Below are 14,040 nucleotides of genomic sequence, written 5' to 3' on the forward strand. Positions count from 1 at the left end.
GCTACTGGTCCTTTTACTTTTTAGGATGGCTTAAAAGTTTAGCAGCAAATTTTTTAAGTTCACATACAGTAACATTCAGGTACAGTAATAGGAGTGATGATCAGGTACATTAACTAGTGACAGGTACCTGGCAAGTTGGCAAGTTGCCTGAACCTGTCACCAGTTGTTGACCGCAATTTAAGTTAATCTGCTCGACATCTTTAGGTATGATAGGATTAAAGGGTGATAGTATACTCTATGATAGTAGACTCAGCTGTTAATTACAAAATACAGATTATTTAATACATTAAAAACATAATAAATACATGGATAAATTCATAATAAAAATGCATGATCGGGTATAATAGGTGTATAGGTGAGCTTAAAATGTACAATAAAGAGGCTTCTGTCAATCACCTCCACAGAGCGAGCTGACAGGAAGAGAGCCATGACTACTTATAGGCCAGACTCAGCCCGATGCCTAGAGCTTGTCTCTCTCCCTGCCTTGTGCATCGGAATAAAAAATGTTTTGCTGGGATGTAAAATACTACAGCAGAACAACCAACTTATAGGGTACGTTCACACATACAGAATCCGCAGCAAATTTTTTGCTGCTGATCCGCAGCAGATTTTCATCTAAATAACATCAAATCTGCTGCGGATCCTGTACATGTGAACGCACCCATATAGTAGAGGAACATGTTAGAACAGCTGTGTAGTGCTATTGGGAGCTTCATCAGCACAGTTGTGCTGATTGGTTCCCTTTGAAGGGGTTAGCCAGGGGTTAAATTTTTAGAATACCATTTTAGAAAGTTTGTGACTCTCAATTGCTGATGCTGAGCCCCACAGTGCTCCAATAAAAAAAAACATGACCCATGGTGTCATGTCCATAATATGGCTTAACATGGAGAATCACATGACCATGTTCCTCCTTTGACGTCCTCCACTGAGCCTGCATATACCTATGGAAGATTGCCAAGGAGGGTGCACGATCATGTGCTATATTATATTATTATATGCTTGGCCATATTATGGATAGGATTTCCATCCCTATCCCTATAAGAACATTGCGGTGCATTGTAAGTGGTTACACGTTGTAATGTTTTCAGCCCAGGGATCTGGGGCAAAGTCCATTCATGGAGAGACACAGACAAGGTTGCAGACTAAATGCGGTAACTTCCGTAGTTTTATTGGCAGCAGTGGAGGTGCAATGGAAACAGGTACAAAATAACATAAACAGTAAAATAAAAACATGAGCACTACCTAAACAGTGTTAGTTCCCTCACTAGCACTATAGCAAACAAACAAAACTTTGCAGGAGACACAGGTACCTTCTGTGTGCAGCTCAGCAGACAAACACTTTTCCTTGTCCTTTCCTTGTCGGTAACATGTATGTAGGGAACCTAGCTGGAATATATACACCATTAAATACCTTCCCAGCTGCTGTCTTACAACGTAAAGTGCTCTACAGCAGGGATGTCAAACTCAGGCCCTCCAGATGTCGCAAAACTTCAAGTCCCATCATGCCTTGGACAGCCAAAGCTTTAGCTTTGGCTGTCCAGGCATGATGGGAATTGTAGTTTTAAAACAGCTGGAGGGCCTGAGTTTGACACGTCTGCTCTACAGTGTTCCTATAGTGCATTTTTAAATACAGGACTAAAATAAAGTGGTCAGATCCTTTTTTTAAAAAAAAAATCCTTTAAGAAAGGGGTTTACCATGACTTATAGCCAGTCAAAGAGGGTTTGTCTGCTTTATTTATTTATTTACAATTTTTGACTGCTCCTGTGACTTTTGTTTATTATATAGTATATATGTAGTATGCATTGTTTGCTTTTTTTAATGATAGATAGATAGATAGATAGATATGAATAAATATGGGATAAAGCATAAATATATACAAAACAAATAGAAATGAAAGGAATAGAAATAGATAGATAGATAGATAGATAGATAGATAGATAGATAGATAGATAGATAGATAGATAGCATTTAATGACATCTTGAAAGATATAACCTTCTTCTAAGGGCAGACTCACCTTTATCTGTTTTCCCAGTGGACACTTTACGGAGAGTGATGAACACCAAATGTTACTCTCTAGCACTGCTTTGACGGTTATGAGTATGGATATTTCATCAGTTCAATACCTTGGAACACAGATAATGCTGGAAGCAATTTAAAATGAATGGCATTCTGTTCTCATTCATTTCAATGAAAAAAGACGCACCAAGGCAAAAGGCATATTAGGATGCTAGCAAAGCGTAGCAGGCATGATATGTTTAATGCCTCGGGGGACAACCCAAAGTAATTGAGCCAAAAGCATTCAAGGTGATACTATGGTTATTTTGAAGCTTTGAAAGTAAAATTATATATTTTTTTTTCAATGTACGCAATGTAATTAATGCTTCAAACCATATTTACATGCCTTGCAATAAAAACTATATTACACTCTATAGACAATACATTTGCACTGGTTTCTGCAAATGCTAAATTGATATCTTGATGACATGTTTTATGGTAGTACCAACAAACTGCATTTGGTATATTGTCTTATGCACAAGCATGTGAATATACACCTTCGAGGAGTACATCTATTGGGGCATTCAATAATCTTTCAAACAACAGGAAAATAACTCATCGTTTTATATCAATTTATATGCCGCCTTTTCCAGTCTGTCATATAGGATAACATATAAAAGATTAGTACTTATCTCCTGCCCTCTGCATAGAGGGGACGTGTCCGATTGTGTGGAATCTGACAATATGCCTTATTATACAGATCGATAATCAGCCCAATTGGGCTGATTTGGCCGATTATTGCTCCATGTAATAGAGAGAACGAATAACCAATGACAACGATTGTCGGCTGATCGTCAATTTAGGTTTGGACTTAAAGTTGTAGGGTACCGACTTCGCATTGCTACATGTAAAAATGATGTGGTTGACGGCTGACGATCCTGGTCTCCTCTAAACAGCTTCCTGGTCCTGGCTGCTGCAGCGTTTGAGCGTCTGGTTAGCTGACAGGCTGCTCAGCCAATCACAGGCCGCGGTGGTCTAAGTTTGTGATTTGCTGAGTGGCCTGTTAGGTGACGGGCCGCTCAGACAATGCTGTCACCGGACCGGGGGGCTGCAGAGCAAAGGAGAGAAGACCGAGAGGGGGGAGAGGTAAGGTGTCAGATGTTTGGGAAAAGGCTGCATGGACATTGCTAACGATGTAAATGCAGCCCATGCTGCCCGAATATCGCCCGATTATCGCCAATTATCTAGCGCTTGTTTACTAAAATGATCGGGCCATAGTCAGCCTGTGTAATAGGACCCTTAGAAATGCGTCTCCCAGAGTTTTAGTTGAAATAAAGTGGCATTCACATTGATAGCTGCCACTGTACTTTGCTGTCTTTGAAAGTCGCATAGACAGGAGTTTGCATAAGTGATCTCTCTGTTTTAGGACAGCTACTCTTGAGATTGTAGTGGTGTGTTAGCAGTCAAAACCCAACAAACACTTATTCCCTATCTTGTGGGATGAATTATGGGTGGAACTAACCTATCAATTGCTAAAAGACCAGATTTTGATCATACACCTACATACACATACACATACAGATAGCCTTACTACAGCTATCTCTCTGAGTTTCCCCACAAACATGCAGGCTTGGTCTAACTAAACTTGCATGTTTTCTTAATGATCAAATAGGATAAGCCACCGCCATATACCCAACCATGTAGGGCTCCCAATACACATTACATATTGGCTCGCCAAATGGTTGATGTTGCCATTTTTGTCAACCATCATCTGTTAATTATATGCGAATAGTCATTTGCGATGGACAACAGCAGATATATTTCTGTCAAAAGAATAACCAGCCATTCTGGATGTTTTTTGGCAGACCGCAGCTGAAAAAATAGTGTCTGGCATGTTCCCATAGTACATTGATTGGCCATATTCTAGCCACAATCCTATGTGCATGGCCAGCTTACGGCAGCAGTTATTTCCTATTTGAGGATCAGGTATGTCAAATTTTTGCATGTACAATTGACATCTGTTGTCAACAGATTTATCAATGGTGTTTGGTTACCTTTACAGTTCTTCTATATGAGATTGGTACATGAAGAAGAGAATATTCTGTGTGTTTTTCTTTCATATATGACTACAAAATATGTCTTGTCTTCATCTAGTATGAGTTCTTTTTTTATTAAATAAAAATATATTGTACCCACATTCATTGTGCTTTCAGAAAGTCATGGAAATATATACAACATCAGAGAGAAAACTACAGAAGTATCACAGAACCACTCATTACCCTCCCCAAAACATTAGCACACACCCATACTTACTCTGTCATCTCCCATAGCAGGATAGATAAGTCTGATTACACAAGAAACCCCTCTTAGAAGTTCAAAGTTTAACCGCTGGAAGAAAAAACTATCTGTTCATATGATTATTATTGGATTTAGGCTGTCATAATGTGAGCTCCATTTACCACAGCCATCAATTTCGAGCTTACACTGAGTGGTTCCCATTGATTATTTAATACACTCTCTAAACTCATCCTGCAGTTTAAAATGTGATGTGTCCAATCTCATTGTGGCTGCATGCAATGCTTGTTGTGGCATTCCATTAAGGGAGCCAAGCTTTAGTAGTCTATGTGTGTTCTCCTGAAAACTGAGCTTAGATCTATCCATGAATACTATCACACCTATTATTTTTGGATGCTTAAATTATTAATATTAATTATTAATATTAGTATTAGTATCATGAATAGCTTAAAATTGGTCCTTGACACATGTAAAGCCCAGTTCACATCTCATTTTTGCTCTACGTCTTTGGTACTAATTTAGATACCAGCAAAAAGTATGTTTTCAAACCTTTTTTTTTTAATTGCAGGACTTATTTATTTATTTATTTATCTATCTATTTATTTATTTATTTTTATGACATAGTGACATATCACTGTATTATATTCACAATTTTGTTCACAACCCAAACAATCAGGAGAATGAGCCAGGAGAAGCGTACAGTAGCACATTTCCCACCCTAACTTTCAGTGATCTCTATCCTGTTACTACATTATGGGGGGAATTTATGAAAACCAGCATACTCGTACACCGGCCTTAAATTAAGCCTGCCCCCTTTTCCATGGGCGGATTTCCTAAGAGGTGTACGCCTCTTAGTTAGTCCGGCCAGGTGCTAGAACCGGCGCCTGGTGTACCAAATCTACACCTGCTTCAAGCAGTCATAAAACATGATAAAAGAGGCGTGGGAAGAAGCCTTAGACTGATAGTGATACAGTATACAGCTAGTACAGCTAATACAGTGGGCTGAGAGTCTTATATTCATCCATGCATGCTTCCCCTGCTTTACCCGTTCCATTTCTATGGTGTTACCATCATCTCCTGAGGTTTTCAGGTGGACCAGACACCCTCTCGTGTAGGGGCTTCTGAAAAAAAAGCTGCAATCTCCCATTAACTTTAATGGGGTTTGTTACTCAAGCATTTGAGCATTGAAAATTACTCGACACAAATAACAAAACTCTGGATATTTTAGTGCTTGCTCATCTCTAATAAGGACCCAAGGTCTAGATGGCAAAGTTCTTCCAGATGTATTTTTGAGACCTTTTGGCACTAGTGGGGGGTAGGTGATGGGTCTTTTTATTGCCAATAGAGTGGAATTAGAGATTTTGCTCCAAGATAAGTTGTAATCAGAGAGTCTTGTTAAGTTCTTTATAGGAGTCAGGCAGGAGATTAAGGAGAATCAAGGAGGAGATAAATCAGGTGAATTAGGGTAAATGGTTTTGAAGGTGTCAGCTATTTGGTTTCACAACGGGCGGATGACCTTGCATTGCCACCATAATTGCAATAGGTATCCTGTTCCTCACTACATCTCTCACTACGCAACAAATTGGGGATATAGATGCATACATTTAATCTGGGAAATAGGGGGTACTGTACCAAAGGCTAGCTCCTTTGTATGTAACTTCTCGAAGTACGATACAGTGTGATAGTTTGGATATAGTCTAAGCTTCTCAATGTGCAAATGTTGTGTTGAGTTCCTTCTCTTAGGCTGTATGGTGGGGCTTATCCAGTTTTGTTTATATATATATATATATATATATATATACATATATATATATATATATACATATACATTTTCAATACTAATTTGGAGATGAAAAGACTTCAAACCAGGATAGAGGGGAAGTATGGGCCTTGTTATCTTGGTAGTGTCTTGAAGTTGTGAAAGTGTAGGTGGTTTATCGGTTTGTCTCACAGAAGCGAGCAGAAAATAAGTAGGAGGGAAAAACTCCCATCTTCTAGAGCATAGCTTAGTTTCTTTCCCGTTAATTGGGATTGGGCAAATAGATGTCAGATGCTTGTTCAGTCAGGCCTATCAGGTTGCCAAGAGACAATATTTGGTAGCGAAAGGGGAGAGGAGTCAGAGGAGACGCCAAACTTCCAGTGGTGCTTTGATTAGTAAGTCTGGTTGGGTAGTGAGGAAGGAAGTGAGGTGCAGGACAGGAGGTAGGTTAGAACCTACGAAGGATTCTACAATTAAACTATGATATTTTAAGGATGGTGCTGTAAACCATCTACTCAGTTGTTACTGCTGCATCCTAGTGGCACGGAGCAAAAATGGGATGTGAGTGGAGCTTTACATAGCAAGAGTCAATATACAAACATTAGTATTAGTAGTAAGTAGCAGTAAAGATATTAATTTATAATAACACAGTCTATATTGTGCTTTTATGTTCTTGGTTCAACCTTGTTTGCTAGAATTGATTTCAGGGATCATGTGGCTGAGTGCATTTTAGTGGCTGAGATTTTTTTTACATTGACTTGCTTTTCATCAAACATGATGATTCTTTAGACTCAGAGGTGCGTGTAAGGAATGGTGCCACCTGTTCCCAAATTGGAGATGTAAACGTTTTTAAAATTCTATCTCTGAAACAACCAGGGAGCCTGAGGTGAGTGAATGGTGCAGTGGATATGTCTGCTTACATTCATAACTGCACCAATCCTAGGCATCTTGTCCATAAAAACATGTTATTGAACAGTATAGGCGAACAGGAAAAAAAATTAAATAGATGAAATAGATGCATTTAATTATTATTTTAATAATAATAACGACGAAGACGACGACAACAACAACAATTATATATATATATATATATATATATATATATATATATACATATTTTCATACAAATTAAAATATAAATGAGCTTACAAGAGCTGCTCTTTAGAATCTGACTGCCATGTACAAGAAAATTGTGTTTTGTGCACAGAAATCTATCTCAGCTTTCATTTAATATTTATTGGTAGCTATATTTTAAAATTGTTGTTGTACGTACATTACAACTACCTTCAAATAATCCCTAGGTCTCGTTCTCATCTGATGAGCTTGGAAAGAACACAGTTTGACGTGGAGCAGCAGTGTTCTCAACATGGTCTAGCCTATTAAATGAAAGGCTAGCCTGCTGGGTCAATCAGTAAAAACTTGGATGGAAATCAAACTCTTGTCTAGGCTAAAAATCCCAACCTTGAATCTGCAATCTGTCAGTTAAATCAAGTGTGCTGCACAGTGGGTCAACTCAGGGGGGAACAGGCCTTAGAGCTGTTCCTGCTGAATTTTTATAGCTGGTGGTAGAAAGTGAGGTTTAGCTCAGATAGTTTATGAATCTCTTTTTCTGGTTTATGAATTCTCTGACTAAGGGGATTCTGTAGGGAAAGGGAAAGGAAATTAGAAAGCTGGGGCAACATATTAGATACCATGGGCAACAGCAGGTGGCTGGGATTGTTTCATAGGCTTGTTATTGTCGCTATTGGAGGCTGCCTTTGATATAAATATAGCTGAGTGTAACTATTTTTCTCTGTACATTTCTTTTAACGGGAATCCGTCATGGCATCGTTGGCTCCATACCAATGACGGTTGGTGAGGCATCCGGTGCATGTGTTCAGACAAAGCCAAGGGAAGGATGCCACAATCCAGAACGTAGGCACTTAATGGCACTGGAGCTGGAAGTAAAAGATGTCACCTAGCCTATGGGATTTAAATATATTTAGAAAGTGTATATTTAGGGACGGACTAGTGTCACTCTTCAAGAGAGTGGCCCTACTCCATTGACTCTTCAATGGTAACTGCATTTATTGTATATTTTATACAGTATATAGGACCCCCAAACCTATTTCCCCGCAGTACTATGTGTTTTAATGACTTATTGAAGGAAATTGTCCTGACAGGTTCAATGTAAGATTATGCTCACATATGAGAAGTACATTCAGGGCATATATCAACAGTGGTATGCCTAGATAAAACATTACATACCATGACAGGTGCCTTAATTCAATTGACCCAATGTATTCACTTACAAGCTAAAACTGCCACTTAGTGAACTCCAAATGTTAGGTGACCATTTACTTAAAATGGACCAAACATAGTCACTGATAGACTACATTATATCTACTAAAGTTAATATAGCCAGTGCAGGCGCATCACAATTCATGTCTGCATTTTACATCAGTATACCACTCATTGAAGTTAATGAACCCACTGTGGGTATGACCCTGTGTACAATGGTGCATCAATCTGCTTAAATGCTCACATTTAACCCAAAGTCAATGTACTTACCAATTATGAATTTAGCCTAAACAAAATGCAATGCTATAGAAAATAATTTCTGTAGTTTTGCAGGTAAGAAGATTAATATTCAGTCTAAGAGTATGCAGAAGTGAGGAGTGAAGATTCCTGACTAGGGTTGAGCAAACTTGAACTGCAAAGTTCGAGTTTGTGCCTGAATCCATGTGTTCGAGTAACAAACGGACACCCGAACAATCACGCATCTGTTCGTACACTATCATTTGGCCATCAGCTATCAGTTATCAGCCCCCTACACCATATACTGATGGATGAATCCACTGCAGGTGGTCGCTATGGCCGCCGAAAGTTTAAAGTGTATTGAGACCTTTCATTTTGTGTCTTTTTCTCTACTGGTGTTAACAGAATCTGTCAAAATGTTCTGGCTTGATAATGTTATTCAAACCTGAATTCTTGCCATTTGATTCTCCATAGCTGTAGAATTTAGATGCCACCCTAGTGAGTCCTGGAGAAAAAGGATACAGCCATAGGGTTCACACACAGTATGACACCGTCTGTTCTGTGACACGGCCGTGTCACAAAACGGCCGGTGTCAGTAAAGTTTATCCCGGCCGCTACTGCAATTCCAACAGGATAGACATAATTTCTTTAGAATTGGGACGTGGGTGCATTCCCATGTGCCCACATTCCAATTACCCATCGCCGGCAATGTAAAGTGCATCTGGAACAGCATTTTACATTGTCTTCTCTGTCAGTCTTGTGCAGCCGCTATTCAATGAATAGCGGCCGCACAAAACTGACATGTCAGTTTTTTGGGCAGGCGCAAGGAATCCCGGCCGGAGTGTATACAGAGTGTATACTCTCTGTCCGGGATTCCATAACAATCAATGCAACGTATTTTTTCATGTAATAACGTCCGGTTTTACAACGGCCGTTATTAAAGGAAAAAATATGTTGTGTGAACTTAGCCATAAGCTGTATCCATGTGTTCCTGGAAGCCTTAGGGTGTCATCCAGCTTCCTCAGCTGCAGGGAATCAAACACATAGGCGGGATTTATGAAGAGTTGTACGCCGGTTTTATATTAGGCCCCACACCCTTTCCCCCGGCAGGATTACACTAAGATGCACGCGCCTCTTAGTGAATCCGGCCGGCCGAGCGACTGAACCTGCACCCGGCGTACTACGAGCGGGCGTAAATCATGATAAATGAGGCGCGGGAAGAGGTCACGCCTCCACCCCGCCTTGTCACGTCCCCCCCAAGCTTTCCCAGCCCGCCCATAGGGTGAGCGGGCATACGGCAGGCGTACGCTAGTGAGAAGGGGCGAATCTGCACCTTCTCCCTGGTGCACACCTTGGCGATCATTTCATAAATGTCCCAAGTGTTCAGGTTCTGTTAACATTGCCAAACCTGAACATTTTGCTAAACTTTTACTATTCAATCGACCTGTCTCTCCAGGCTTTATCCCTCCCTCTCCCTCTCCTCCTGGTGCAAGCAGATTTTTCAGAGTGGAAGACTTAACAGAGAGGAAGACTTTTTTTTGCTGATATATTGCTTTAATAAAGTCATGATACAAAGTAATATAACTTTATTAAAGCAATGCATTCGGGAAAAACAAATGTATTTGAGTCTTTGGAGAACCCCTTAAAGGATTTAAATCGGTATAGTCTGGAGAATAGGAGGGATAGGGAGGCATTATCAAAACCTTTAATGTTAAAAGCCTAAATAAAGATCAGGATGGAAGTATTTTTATTAAGAATCTGAACACAAGAAGAAGGGAGTACAATCTGAAGTTCGAGGAAAGATCGGGCGTAACATAAGAAAATCTTATTTTACTAAAAGAGTAGTAGATGCTTGGCACAAACTTTCAGCAGATGTGGTTGGTAAATCAACAGTAGAACTAGTAGACTAGATAACCTAGGTGGTCTTTTTTTCTGTTGATGATATTCTATGTTTTTATGTTGCCCGGTAGCTCTATTTGCAGTATTGACTTGGATTAAAGTAGAGCATCTTACATGTAGGGACAAGCTACTGTACCTGGATAAACACTGGAGAGCATAGCACCTCTTAATTTTCATGGTGAGTTGGCCTCCATAAATTCAAAACCCCACTAATCACACATTGGACTTTCCAAGAAAAACTCTTTAAAGATATCCTGATATGTTTGAACCTCCATAGTACATAAAAAAGGCCAGTTTTATTTTATTGCTTCACCCTGAGCATGATATATATCTGCTGTATATAAAAGAAATGACCTTTAGGGCTCACATTTATCTTTTCTTCTGTAAAAACTTTATGATCTCAGTTACAAAAAAATAGCATGTTAGCAGCTTGTATATACGAGCTACTATTATACAAAATGACCTTCGAGAAGGTGCCCATCAGATTGATAGTTTGGGTCATATGGGCTCTAACTGGTCATCACAGAACAGAAAACCTGACTCCATCATAAAAGCTCAATAATTGCAGGATGAACAACTGCTGAGACTTATTTCTGAAGGTGATCTCACACAAAGTGTGATATTGTTACCTGCTGTGTTCTCTCTTCTAAATGTATATTGTGAAATGGTCCAATGAGTTCTTATAAATTAAAAAAAGGATTTATCGTGTTCTACTACCTTCCATGAATTATTAAGCAGTTCAAATAGGAAGCTGCTTTATATTCATTAAAAATATTTTTTAAAGGGAAGATAAAATGACTTAATTATCAAATTGCATTAGGCTGTGTTCACATGTCTAGATTTTTTTTTTTTTCAATTATTGAATACAAAGTAGCCAGGAATAGACCAAAAATGGAGGGCATGAATAAAGGAAAGACTATGGGGTACATTTCCGAAAGCCTTATTCCCACATTCTGTGCACAGTCCGTATATACTTACGATGTGCAACAGAATGGCTTATTGAAACTGCCAGCATTATGTATCATTATGATGCAAGGAGGTCTGAATCAGTTCAAATCTTTGAGGTACTGTACTGACACAGCCCCATTTGTATATTTTTGTTTTGTATTTATTAAGAGGTGCACTCCTGTAAAAAAAAAAAAAAAAGACAATGGCTGCACATCTTACTCATGTTCGATGCTAAAGCTTGTTGGCTACATTAAAAACATCAGAAGTTAGTATAAATTTTGATCAAACCATATTGCCTCGCGTACCACCCGCAGATCTCATATAGACGAATGCCTACTCCAACAATGGCGCAGTGTCAGTGGGCGACCACCATCACTGCCAAGCAAGCACCCACGGGGGGGGGGGCAACTCAACGGTCCAGCCTAACCCTAACCCCAATGTTGCAGGACCAAACACCCTTACGGACACAACAAGCAGAGGCCATTTTCTTGTTCTCCAGACTTGTACTGTTGAACATGCAGCAGCCTCCGAAAACGAAGCGAGTATATAGCTGGCATATATTTTAACTACAATTTACAGGTTTAAATTTCAGTAAATTTGGTGCTTCAGGTAGTTCCGCCTGCAGCAAGCCCACATTTCCCTAATAAATCCCAGCCCCACTTTTTAAATGCTGCAAAGATAAGCCAAAAATCTCACAATTTTGAAACTTTCGCCCGATCTGCCCAGGTGCAGACCTTAACCTCTTAAGGACATAGGACGTATGCGTACGTCATATGTCCTCACTTGCACTTCAAAGCGGGGCCGCGCGGCGGCCCCGCTTTGAAGTGCCGTGATCCCGGGTGCCGCGAGTAGCCCGGGACCGCTGCTATTAGCGGGCACGGTCTGATCGCCGTGCCCGCTAATTAGCTAATCGGAGGCAGCTGTCAAAGTTGACAGCTGCCTCCGATTACCGGAGGCAACGTTTCCCTGGGGTCTAGTGGGGGAGATCGCTCCTCCGGGACCTTGTCCCGGAGGAGCGATCTCCGTTACTGATGCCGGCCGGGGACGCGTCCAAGATGGCGCCGTCCTCGGCTCGGCACTCGTTCGTTTTCGGCTGCAGCAGCCGAAAGCAAACGAGTGCCGATCTCATGGATCTCTGCAGCATATCTATGCTGCAGAGATCTCAATGAGAGATCCAAGTGTATATACTAGAAGTCCCCCAGGGGGGCTTCTAGTATATGTGTAAAAAAAAAAAAAAAGTGTTGTTAATAGTAAAAAGCCCCCTCCCCTAATAAAAGTCTGAATCACCCCCCTTTTCCCAGGTTTTAAATAAAAGTAAACAAATAAATGCAACCGCTGCAACTGTTGGCACTGGAGTGCAGCTCCAGTGCTGACAGTCAACTCTATAAATGCTGCAGTCAGCACGAACTTCATGGATCTGCAATGTGATTGCAGAGTCCAAATTGTAGCCATGGACACGGGAAGCCTCGGGCCTCTGGTGTCCTGGCTGGCTACAGAAGACGTCGGGAAGGGCTGGCACAGAGAAGGGTCACAGAGGGAAGGGCTAGCACAGAGAGGGGAAGGCTGGCACAGAGAGGAAAGGACTGGCACAGATAAGGGAGGGCTGGCACAGAGAGGGGATGGCTGGCACAGAGAAGAGGCACAGAACGGGAAGGGATGGCACAGAGAGGGGAGAACCGGCACAGAGAGAGGGCACAGAGAGAAGGGCTTGCACAGAGAGGGGAGAACTGGCACAGAGAAGAAAATGCTGTAAGAAAATCAGTGTTGCATGGGAGAAGTGTTTGGGCATGGTTAGGGGCATGTCTTAGGCTATGTGCACACTACTACTATGGAAAGCTCTGATGCGGGCGCGCGCTGATGCCGGAAAGATCACCCAGCCGTGTGAACATAGCCTAAGGGTGTGGGTGTGGTTAAGGTCCTGTCTTTGGGTGTGGTTGGAGTGTGTCTATGTCCCTTTTTGCCAAAATTGAGAGGTATGATTAATACCCTAATATTATTAACCCCTTCAAGACAGAGCCCTTTGATGCATAAAAGCCCGGGTCAAATTAATGCAATATTCCTCCCCGCCATAGCCATAGCAAAAGCCATAGCCATAGTAAAAGCCATAGCGCTTTTATTTTTCCACCTACAGGGCTTGTTGGGGTGTAATTTTTTCCGCCATGATCTCTAGTTTTTAGTAATATCATATTAGTGTAACAGAAAAATTTTGATTGCTCTTTATGAATTTTTTTGTGATATATACTTTAATAAAATCAGCAATCCTGGTGCGTTTTTTTGTTTTTGTTTCCATTTACGCCGTTCACCGTGCAGGAACAATAATGTTATTAACCCCGTCAGTACAGGGAACGTATATATACATTCCTACTGCACGAGGTATGTGCAGTAGGAACGTATATATACATGTTACTGACGCGAAGAGGTTAAACAAGTAATTATTCTGATTATAAGTCAAAGGTTGCCTGGAAAATTCTGAATGCTACGATATGTAATATGTTTATTTATTTATTTATTTATTTATATTTATATTTTTATAATGGGCAAGGGGGTATTTTCAACTTTTATTGGGAGGGGGTTTATAAAGGTTTTTTTTATACTTTAATACTTTTTTATTGCACTTTTTCTTTT

The 14,040-nt window shown here is 40.4% G+C and overlaps 1 protein-coding gene across 4 annotated transcripts in view; it reads left to right on the forward strand.

The window, feature by feature from the left end:
• Nucleotides 1-14,040, forward strand: part of AUTS2 (activator of transcription and developmental regulator AUTS2) — a 1,036,368-nt gene that overhangs the window by 846,881 nt on the left and 175,447 nt on the right. The window lies entirely within an intron of this gene.

Source organism: Dendropsophus ebraccatus, chromosome 5, assembly GCF_027789765.1.
Source record: "Dendropsophus ebraccatus isolate aDenEbr1 chromosome 5, aDenEbr1.pat, whole genome shotgun sequence".
Lineage (NCBI taxonomy): Eukaryota > Metazoa > Chordata > Amphibia > Anura > Hylidae > Dendropsophus > Dendropsophus ebraccatus.